Here is a 12,655-nt window from a genome sequence, read left to right as displayed (position 1 = left end):
CAAAGACACTGTTGATGTGAAATGACCTTGGAACAGTGATAGACTGTCTTGAAGTAACAGAAGCAAAGTATTACCAGATGTAATTTTTAAACCATTTAAAATGCTTATTTACTGTAATATGTGTTTCTCTCAAAACTGCACACATGAGATCTAGTGAATTAATTATTTAGTAGCTGTAACCTCTAAAGCCGTTGCATATTGAGGAGTCATGCCATGCAATATGAAGTCTCCCCACTACAGGTCAATACCGTACTGGCCTCATTAGGCACAGTAAAGACCTGCTTGAACGATATGGAATAATCTGAAAGACATCACAGTGGTGTATTTATTTAACGACTTTAAACTGCTGAACTAATATTCCTGTAATACAGGGATAGGAAACACCTCTACCTTGCAATGTTCTTGGATGAATGAAACACATTGAAGTACTGTAATATATCGCTCCACAGATGGAGCCTGACTCTATTAGAGCAGCAGATTTCTCTGAGCCTAGGCTTGATATTCAAACCAGAGTAATTACAGAAAACAACCTTCTGACTGGACAATTTGCGCCTTTTAGTGTCATATCTTGTGACAAGAAGACCCTCTTATATTGCAAGACAAGGTCAGCTCCATTAACTTATATCTGGACTAAAGTTTGATAACCATTTCATTTTACTTAAAAGGCAACGCCCAGCCTTTGTTATAATTACCTGCATCAGCAGAAGGCCTTGTTACAACAAGGATGAGAACTGTATGCACAGGCCTGACTCTGGTTCTTGCTACCCACACAGCTCAGTCATTTCATAGATTATTGTCAGCATTCCTACCATCTCAAACAAGGCATCATTCTCAACATGCTGTGAAGGCTGTAGCCTGGGAGTCAACTGAAGACATCTCCACTTCCCCGTGCGCAGCAGATCAGTAAAGAGATTAAAAATAAAATGCTAGGGAATTAGATTGTGTGTAGAGAGGGAACGGACACTTTGATCTTCAGTCTGGGCTCAGAGACAGCTGTATGAACTGTAGTTTGTTCACTTCCATTGCAAGCCTTTCTAATCTGGCACTAACTGGCACTTAAGCACCCAATGACGTGTCATTGTTTCTAGCAAACAGGTTGTGCCACGCATGAATAATCAACTGTTTAAACATGATCTGCCTATCATGCCATGATACCTGTAGTGTAGAATATTGCTTTGATAGCATTTTTTGCTTTTAAATATGGTATGCTTTTAATGGGTAACAAATGGATCTCCAAATCCCTTCTCTTCAAGCAAAGGTATTAAAAAGAATCATTGAAAATGGAGAAGGTCTGGGATAAAGTACATTAATGACTGACATTGAATTGAGGTCAATGTACCCGAATATTGTTCTTGCCCAAGACATTCTTCTTGGCTGACACTTAAAATAATTTGAAATAAGCATTAAACAGAGAAATGTTCACTAAGTTTATATTCAATAGGCTTAGTGATAGGCAATAGAGAATGATACAAATAATCCTTGTTTACAGTCTGTATATGTGTTAAATGAACCCGGCAAGGAAAATCTTAGGTGATCTTTGTTAAAAGAAAATGCTTTGAAATATTGGGCTGAAAAAACAACTGTGGTCACTGATAATCACTGATTATCCAATCTAAATGACTGCTGATTCTGAGCAATATACAGGGCGTACACATGCAATGTGAGATGAGGCATGTTCATGGAATGGAGAAGAGGAACGCCATGGAACCATTAAACCAAAAACTGGAACCTGCCAAGCAATGCGTGTGTAGCAGGGTGGCTATTTGATAGTAAAAAGTTTTTGTCAGTGTAGAGAACTTGACAAGTAAAATGACTGGTAACCTGTAAGAAGCTACTGCTTTAATGTACCCTAATTTGACAACTAATGGAAGTAAAGAAATAAAAACACAAATTAAAAATCACAGAATTGTCAAGTTGTGATTGAAAGTGAAAGTGTTAGGAGTGCTTACATCTGCAGTTCTGTAAGCTGATAATATATATATATTATATATATATTATTATATAAATATATCATATAGATATAATATATATATATATATATATATATATATATATATATTCTTAACTTATTGATTGTTTTCCAGTTCCTGGACAGAAATGGAGACTTTAGTCTGCTCTCAATAATCAGACACTATAAATGCACCATCCGGCTGCTGTTCTTTCAGAAGAACTGCCAGGCCACACTGCTTCCCTTACTTAAAGCGGGTGCTATTAAATCAACAAAGAGCCTTCATGCCATTTCATTTCTCATTAAACTTGTCGCAATTGCCCAGAGTGTGTGGTCTGGCAAAACTTTACATGCTGGCACTGTAGACAGCAGGGGTGCTAGCTCACACGCACACCAGGCTTTCAACGTGGCAAGTGCCCAAACTCGGCCTAGTAGTACTGAAACCTTTGTCTATTAGACTATCCCATCTAGATCATTCACAAGTGGATTTTATTTAGAGCATTCCAGTACCAGAGAATCCATTCTGATTGCATCAATTACTTATCTTTAGAGATAAATCATGCTTTTCAGTTACCTCTGGACACAATGGAATCATTACTTTCAATAGAAATTGACAAGCTTTATAGCAGCAACAAAACTGAGATGGGGAATCTATAATTTTTCTCATTTAACCATTACAAGCTTTATGGCTGAAGTCCAGTGAAAGTGGAGCTCTCCTTCCATACATTAAACCAGTGCACTGGGCTGCTGTTTGATACAAACACCTTGTTTAATTCAAAACATTACAAAAAAAACTGATGTACAAGACAGAATTTGTCTTGATTGCACCCATAAAACTGCACAGACTGGGGCAAATTGAATAATAGATTTGATTTTCATTAATAACCTTTTCCTGTGTATAAAAAGAAAGCCTGTGTAGGAAAGAAATACATGAAGAGAACTCAGGGCATTCCAACTCATTCTCAATGACTATTAGGTGTCACTTTATATAGCAGTACCAGTTATAAAACACTATGGAACTGGTTCCCATTTGCCCAATAATGTCATTCCATCAGATTGGGTATAAATTGCACAGTCTCTTATAGCTTCTGACAACAGTCAATAATCACACACACAAGATCGGCAGCATGACGCCTGGGCAATTCTCAAACAGCCAGAAAACAATATTATTATGTCTTTTCGGAAGTCATTTTTTTAAATCTTCACAAGCAATAAAAACAGAAACAAACACATCAGTGAGAAATAGAAAACTGGAAAGATCTTATCAATTATTCTGAAAGCCTCATTTCCAATAAACAAACTAAAAACAAAAGCAAAAAAAAAAAAAAAAAAAAAAAAACAATAAGGCTGTCCTTCTCAAGGTGAATCCCAGCATTGGAAATGAAAAACGTAAATCCAAGGAATCTTTTTCTGAATCCTCAGATTCAGCCCAGTTTATCTAGTATTGAATCACTATAAAGTTACTCTTCAAAAGATTTCAATAAAAAACTAAAACTCGGGAGCAGAAAAATACACTCTGTGTTTGCTTGCCTGTGTTCCTGGTAACAGGTGTGTAGAGTAAAGAACAGGAGCTACCTTCCCCTAACTGCTATCTTCAGCAATGAACCCTTTATAGTCAGAGCTGGATAGTGGGTGCACTATTTTATAATAAACACTAGTTTCATTTTTATTTGAAGTGTTACCATTTTATATAACAGTGGCATGCAGCTATTATTGCTGTGAATTTGTTACTACTGGAACAAGTGAACTACTCACAGTGCATTGTTTACATGTTAATCCAATATGGGTAATACACTTCAATCCCAGAATGCTCCAATACCAACGAAAGAAGACTTCTCACACTACTGACACCTGTTTATAAACCCAGCAATATATATATATATATATATATATATATATATATATATATATATATATATATATATATATATATATATATACATACAGTACTTTGACCGACAAATCATCTCTTTCAGCAGACGTCCATCTTTGCTTATGCACAGCACGTCACACTTTTTAGAATTTTACATATGATAAGCTATGTTGGCCCGTGAGAAGTACAACAAAGGGTTTTTTTTGGTGGTTATACTATTTATTAAGATTAGCTGACATGACAGGAGGTGTGAGATTTTAATAGCGGACACACATGTGTTTCAAAAGAGATGACCCAATGGGCCATTGTGGGGGAAAAAATGGTCAGATATAAATCCAGAACAATTTAAAAACCTTGTCATGTTACAGGCTGACAAGGCTGACTAGACCATATTGACAGTGTTATGGGACTGTTTTTCTAGCAATTATTTGAATTTGTCTCTATGTGAGTGGCAATGTATGTTTGTCTCCATGTCTCACTCAAAGATTTTACACCTTGAAATATTACAGCCCCACTTTTGGAAATTCATATCAAGAGACGTGACAGCTTTGCCACACTGCCAGAGTATCTTCCACTGTTGTTATTATATTATACTTAGATAAAGACGTCAGCCAAATAAATAATAATAATAATAATTTGACCTTTTAGCGCATGTATAACAAGGAAGTGAGTGTGGGGAAGCAAGCAGGCGTTTGCAACAATGGCTGTAACTCAGTTAGAACTGTGTGCACAATGCTGGCTCCTTCATGATGATTTTCAGCTCTGGAGATCAAATGATAGAGAGGTGTAAACACCTGTGTTAGAGCAGGAGAGTTACATGCCTCACACAAATTCAATAAGACTTGCTGCTAGAGTCATCTTCCTGTTTATTTCACAAAATGACAGTTTCTCACATAGTTCAGGCTTTCCAGTTATTGTGTTGCATATGCTCACTGTAGAACTGGACAGCATGACTAAAATGGCCACTACAAATCCATTACCTCAGGAATGAAGAAACCTTTTGCTGCCGTAGCAAATAAAACGCTATGCCTACCCTGTGTGCCACAAAAAGACTTCCAACTTACTCGGTTTAATGTCTGGCAGTCATGATTCTCCAAGCAAGTACAAAGAAGGCTAAAGACTCAATTTTCTATCGCAGAAAAAGGCTCTGAAAATATCTGTGGCTCCGGGAGTATTTATAGACAAACTGAACACATCTACATCACTTCCATCCATAAAGCTGGTAAGTTTTTCCTAAGGATTGTCGTTAGAATATCTTTTGCTGAAGCAAAATAACTGAGAAATATCTCCCTTGCTGCTCATGCAACAGGCAATAATTAATGGCTGAAGTTTTGTTTTGTTTTTTACATTTATTTTTCTTTGAAACATATGTCTGAATGTTGGCCAAAAATTGCTCTCCAAGTGCCAAACTGTGCAACATTCATAAAATATATTTCTTTAATGCAATCATCTCTTTTTCCATTTACATGCACGCCTGCAACAGCTTTAAAAAAGCCTGTTTTGAACGGATGAAAGGGTTTTTCCTTTTATTAAAACAGTGCATGCCAGGTTGACGGACAAACAATCAAATTGGTAATAAAAGCAATTCAAGTGATTCAAATATTTTCCAAGAAAAGTAAAACACGCAGGATGCTCCCCGCTCCCCGCTTCCCGCTCCCTGTCTCGTTGGCATGGAAAAAAAGCTCTTTATGTGCTCAATAATAAAACAATTAACTTTTTTTTCGAGATATCTCCAAACCTAATATTGTCATTGTCCATTACTCCTACTACATTCATAGGAAGGGCATTTGTGACCTAACCTGTCATTTTCTCTGACTGGCCAATGCCATCTGGCTTGGTTGTTGGAGAGGAGGATACCCACTGAACCTTTGGGTCTCCTGAGCCATGCGGGGGGAAAAGCAATTGGGCATTTCAAATTGGGAGAAGATTAGGGGGAAACAATCATTGGACACACTAAACTTATATATAATATAATATAAAACAAACTAGGCTTCGAAAGCTAAAGGCCTAACGAAGGATTTGATCTGGTTTCAGTGACACTTTAAAACTGTGACGTTGCTGAGATATTCGTACAGCTTCAGATCTGAGCACTCCAATTTCATTGTAAGTTATTTCAAGGCTTTCTTAATCAGCCAACAATTTAATTTTTTTCTGATATGATTTACACTGGTATCGCCTTATATCTTAAACTAGCCTTCTAAATGGCACAACAAAACTAGAAATACTGTTGTTTCCTCATCTTGCTCCAGACCTACAAGAATTAAGTGTTAGCCTTTATTCTAATATGAACTGATTCTGAACATTTCAAAGTAGACAACGTATAAAGTTTTAAACTTGTTGAGCTTAAGATTATTATAAAATACACATACTTGTAGCTGATTTAACATCTGTTTCTTTTAAATGTCTTTTAATGGGTAATGACAAGATGTAATGCTGCAGAATGATAGAAGTAGTGAGACTGAATTTACATAAAGGCAAAGATTGTACAGGAAAACTAATCTTAAAAGGCTTTAAAAACTAACCAGTAACTGTTAGTATCAGACATCTTTGACAGCTATGATTTAATCTGTAATTTCAAGAAGAAACCTACTGTACATCAAATTCTTTACTCATGTCTTACTGAACAGGACTGTGCATGTTAGAAATAGGTCAGTCTGAACAAGCTATTCTTTGACTTACACAGTGGGAAAATACAAGAGGTAGGATTGGGACGAATACCAGAATGTCTTTCGAAACTGTTTAACTAGACTTGCATTTTAGCTTGAGCAAAACTTCTTTTCTACCACAAAATAAGTTATACATACAGTGTGTGTGTGTGTGTGTGTGTGTGTGTGTGTGTGTGTGTGTGTGTGTGTGTGTATATATATATATATATATATATATATATATATATATATATATATATATATATATATATATATATATAGTTGATATACAATTGCACAAAATGCTACAGTTTGACATGAACTTTGTCATCATTTTGAAACCGACCGGCTGAATAGGTTTTGAATTGCACTCCTAGGCTATTGCACTGCAAGTTCAATGTATTCATTTTCTCTGTGCTCTGCTGTGACACTGTGTTGAACTCTCACATAGTGAACACACTGTGAAAGTCCGCTCTTTGGGTGCTACCACAATTTGGCAGATATGTTGAAGTGCAGAAGTAAAAGCAATGGTAGTTGCTCCTTTCTTTCAATCATTTAACACAACATAATTGCTTGACCTTTATGTTGTATTGTCAGAAACTATTAATTTCCAAAGGCTTAATATTGTCTGGTTTGGAATTATGAAACTTCAGATCTATGTTTACTGTTCATATAACTTACTTTAGTTTTTTAACTGATGGCATTTTGCAGAATAAGGAGGAGATATAATATAACTTACCTCTTTTAGGACAGAAGTTCAAAAAAAAGGGGGCAGGCTATTGTAAGATATGGATAAATAGTCTGACAATGTCATTAAGGAATTTCACTTCATAATATTTATGGAATTTACCAACTGTCTTAAATCAGATACAGATGGATTATGGGAAAGAACAGAGAGAAATCACCCAGCACTCACATACCAATTCATTTAGTTTTATTTTAGTTAGAAACACAAAACTGTCCAGGAAAATGTGTCCTCACTTGCATTCTTCCAGTCAGTCTGAAACGGCTAACATTTTGAACAGCATGCGTCAGACAGCCCTCCTTGCATGATGACAATATGAAGGGGCTGACTGGCAGTAAACCTATTAACCTTTGACCCCCCCCCCCCTCCCGAGACCCAAAGGGCCTCCCTCCTGTGCTCATTGAAACCCAACGTACCATATCGCTCTGAAATCTTGAAAGATAAAAAATTCATTTGCTTTAAAATGTAAATTCATTTTCTTTTGTATCTCTTGAGAGACTTTGTTTCCCACAGAATGTCTGTATTGTTACAATTAAACAAAACAGGTGTTTCAAATTGGGAGTGTTTTTTAAAGGACAAAAAGACCACAGTTTGGTCATTAATACAATTTATTCAGCCTGTCACTGAGGGCTAGACATGAAAAGTCCTTTTTGTAAACAGAGGAAATGATTGTCAGCCTCCTGTGAGATGGCAGATGCTGCTGTGCAAACTTCACTTCCTTTTTGATTGGAACACTGCACAGATAAAGAGGGGGCGTTTGAAGGATTCTGGGTACAATTCCATATTATTCTATATACCAGCACACCATGGAAATGATAAGACTGGACATTAAGAACAAAATGTCCCGAATTTAACAACCAAAGAGCTCCTTCCTCTACAAATGGTGTTCCACAAATTTGTAAGACATAGTCAATAAGGTCCCAGGTGAAAGGTAACAGCACATTTGTTTCTCCATGCTTTTATCATTTTATGCTTACATATATATATATATATATATATATATATATATATATATACACACACACACACACACACACACACACATACAGTATGTGCTTCATATGGCAAGAGTTTTTATGAACGTGAGAATTTACAAACGAGAGGAGGCCATTCGGTCTGTCTCAGCTCGCCTGGCTCCTAGCAGTTGGGAACGCCTCTTTATAATCTGTTTTGGATAGGAAGGATCAATATTGCAAAGATTGATAGGTCTATCTTAAAAGTTGGCTGAAGGAGATGAAACTGTCCGTTCTTGATAGGCAAGATACTGTGAAAACGGCAATACGGAAGTTTACATGCATGTAATGAGTACATTGAGCTATGGCAACCCGTGTTAATTGCCGGCCACGGACAAGAAGAGAGCAGGAGCTACCTTGAAATTGGTTTGATGGAACATTTAGCACAGGACCACAGCAAAATACAAGATTATTAGCAATTAAAAAAAGACGTATTTTGTAGTCCAAGAGGAAAGCAAACAACATAGTCAGTAGAAAGTGAGCACTACTAACCGTCAATTATATCCCATATAAATATTACAAATAAAATATAAATGTTACAAATAAAAAATCCATGTTTATTTAAAAAAAAAAAAAAAAGTATTGTAGATTTTTTTAATTGAGCGAGGGCTTTGCTAAAATGGTCCAGTTTAGTGAAAGTTCAAATTTAAATACTTTTGGGACCTCCCCCCCTCCCTTTGGATTAAACGACTTTTTATCACGCACTTTATAAAAAAAAATTATTAAATGTGTGACAACACAGTGCATTATAGGATGAGAACGTACCATTCTGGCTTGCTAAAAGTAATTGTACGGGGTTGGTTGGTATGTGTTGTTGCATTCAGGTGCTCAGCAGGGATACAACGGTACAGTATAGTACCCAAGATGGGTTTCAAACACACAGCACATTTGCTGTACAACCAAAATAGCAAAGAGCGTTCCAAAAAAGCTATTATGTAGTGTTTATACTGTAGTTAGAGATGTACAATACTAATTTACATGTTCTCCTAAAAAAAGGTCATTCTTGTGATGTGCAAAAAGACAATGGCTTTCATCAGGTACAGATGGGAATTATTGATTATTTATTATATCTTCAGTTTCCTTTAAAACACCCAGCCGAGCACAATGGCAATTAAGGCACATTCTATCCCAGTTTGTGTAGTGTGTCACAGATGAGACAAATCTCTACAGAACTCCATTGCACAGGTGGTGGTGGTGACATCATACTCAGCTGCACATGTAGTTAGAGTATTGTTTTTTCTGTTTCTGAGATGAACTTTTTAACATACAAAGTTAAGATTTCACACGGCATATGGCTCTAGGCAGTGGTGTCTGGGATCAAGGGCTGGGTTTAATCCACATTGCAGTGTCTTCCAGCAGACTCTGAGCAATATCGCATAAAACACTGTCAGGTCCAACAGGGAAGGAGTGGCACCCACAGCAATGAAAATATAAAAAAGAAAAAAAAGAAAACACCTGTCTGAAGAGATGCTACTAAGCAGTCAACAACACAAAATAAGGCTGATGTGGCAACGCTGTAATATTTCTGTCACGAACATCGTAACACATTAAACAAATAATGAGTCAATGATAAACAACCAAGCCAAGAAGATGCATACCAGGGGCGACAGCACACCCCTAGGTCTTAATCAAGTGTGAAGATCACTTTCAGTAAACACACTGCTTGTCACTTATACAATTTGTTTATGCTTTTTCCAATCTTACTGCTTTGTTTCATTCAGCATTATTAACGTGAAAATATTTTTTCTGTTTGTAATCTGTACTAGATAGAGCTTTTTTTGCATTCTCATAATAAATTGCAATAGAACTACAGTAGATCTCGTTTCTCTATAATTCTGGACAGCAGTTTCAGGGTCTGGTTGTCAGAAAGAACTTCAGCTACTGAGATGCATCTTTTTGTTGATTTCTTTTTTAACTGGATGGTTATGGCTGTGTGTGGTGTGACCCCTGTCACAGGGTTATTATGTTGTGTTATATTTTAGCAGGGATAGGGTCAAAAGTTACTATCCCTGCATGGAAATTGGTTTCTGACTCCCATGAGAACATGGCTGGAAATGAGGAAACTGTGGGTCTCGATTGGTGGGCTAATTAATTAATTCATTGTTCAATTTGGTGACATGATCCAGGGGAGGATAAAAGGTTGCAGAAAATCAGACTCACAAGGGCCGGAGGAAAAGTTTAATTGAGAATCTGTTCCAGCACTGATGTACAAGTCTGGGTCAATAAGTGTACCAGGGAAAGCTGTGTGATCCCAGACTAAAAGCCTGAAAACATCAGTATTCTGTGATAATATTTGTGATCAACAACAAAAGTGTCCAAAATCACTCAAATCTACAGTTTAATTGTGTGACTCCTGCTTTTGCCTGCCTACTCTGTCATGCATTTGTCTCCTCTCGAATCGACTACTGCAACTACTTTTTAAATATGTTATTAGATGAACCGCATTTATTTGGTTTTATTCGTACATTTTATATAAGAGAATCAGTCATTTTTATTTTTGTAATATGAACCCTATGGGTTTCTCTAAGGGGACTCAGTCTAAAAGTACAGTTGTTTAGTTTTACTGCGTTACATTGACAGGACGTTGCTTCCTTTTTCCTGTCTTGTTGATCGGAGAGATCTAAGATGGTGATTTGAAAGAGAGTTGAACTGTTGCAAGAGACAGTAATTGTACAAGAATAGAAAATCTATTTCTGGTTAAATAAAACCCATTTTGCTGATTAAAGTCTGCGACGGAGTCCTTAATAAATACCCATGCTTACAATAATACTCATCTTCTTTTAATAGGAACTTTTGGAATGACCCTTATTCAACCTGGCTTACTGCTGCAACCACCAAACTAACCCGGGAGAGACGAAGACGAGCACTCACGTCCTCCAAAACGAGTGACATCAGCCGTCCGCTTTTTTCGCTCTGCAAGCCTGGTATGCAGCCATATCCAAAACTTAGTGTCAGAGGACCATGTAGTTCTGAATTGCATACAGGCTAGCCTGCAGGCGACCAGCCAGTCACAGGGGTCGTTGGTGTGCCAAGGACTCCCCAGCCAACCTAGCCCTTATCCCACCTGGACAGTGCTTGGACAATTATATTCCACCCCCTGGGAACTCCAGTCCGCGGTCGGCAGTGGCATAGCTTGGATTTGAACCGGCGATCTCCAAGCCACAGGGTGCATATGAAGTCCTGGGACTTTGCACCTGTCAGTAATACCTGCTGAGAACGTGTAATCCCGTGGCTTTAGAATTTTGTAAAAATAAAATAGGGCTGGTGATTCTAATGAGGCATTTGTTTTTCATGATCATTTTATTTTGAGACATCCTAGAGGGGTAATAAAATGTTTTGGAAGAAATTTGCAATTTACATATTTGCATTACACCTATGTCTGGTTATTTCTCTCTTGACAAGGTAGAACTTGCCATGTTGAGTCATAATGCTATATAGTCCAACAAAACAAACAGAGTTAATCTCTCGAGGCAAATGCCAAGTAAACCACTTTCACTTTTGGCTGTTGAAATGCTTAATCATGATAATCAGAATAAGGAGTATTTTTTCATAAAGTTCTAGAACAGTATTAACGTTGGGCATGATTTTACAAAGCCTTTTACTCCAAAGATTAAATTACTAATTTATTTTTATAAAGGAGAAAAATACTTTTGTAACTTGAAAGGTTGTTTTACCTTTTCAAAGGCAGTTATGTGTCTATATACCACATACTGGTGCTCTTCACCAGTTCTTCCATAGGAAAAGGATATCAATTATTGACAGAACGCGGGAATCTCAGGAATCTGGATCCTGCACAAGTTGTTAATTTCAAATCTTGAAATGGAGACAACAGAACAAAAGATTCAGGAGGTGACCTCATGAAGAAACAGGAACACAGTTTGAAATGTTTTTAATTAAGATGGCATCATAGCACGAACAGCCTCTGTCTATTGCACTACAAAGAGAATAATAACCAACTGGGCTAATAGCCCTCAGTTCTGCCAGCCCGTTACCCTAATCGGGGGTGACATGTTCCCAGTTGAAATTGCTTTGATTTCGATCTGTTGCTGATGGAAACAAATAAGTCTGCCATCTTCTCTATCAGTCACCTATCACTGGCCCTTGACTCTCTGGTTGCAAGGTTTGCTTCATACAAAGTTATGGGAACCTAACCAATAGATTGTCTAGGCTGTGTATATTGCACAGACAGACATTGAGACAAGTCAGCTCTTTTCCATAAAATGTCTAAGATGCACCTGCTTTATTTCCTAATAATGACATAACATGTAGCACACACCAAATAGTATCCTGGACATGTTTTCATACATGTGAAGGCAAGACTGTATACCTGACAGACTTTGATAAAGGGCTGATAGTAGGTACATGGATGGCAAATGAGCTTAGGAGAAGCCTGCTAGTATTGGGCGAGTCAGTGTTGTGAAGGCTTCAGCT

This window comes from Polyodon spathula, chromosome 13 (assembly GCF_017654505.1).
Source record: "Polyodon spathula isolate WHYD16114869_AA chromosome 13, ASM1765450v1, whole genome shotgun sequence".
NCBI lineage: Eukaryota > Metazoa > Chordata > Actinopteri > Acipenseriformes > Polyodontidae > Polyodon > Polyodon spathula.
Note: the sequence above shows the minus strand (reverse complement) of the source record.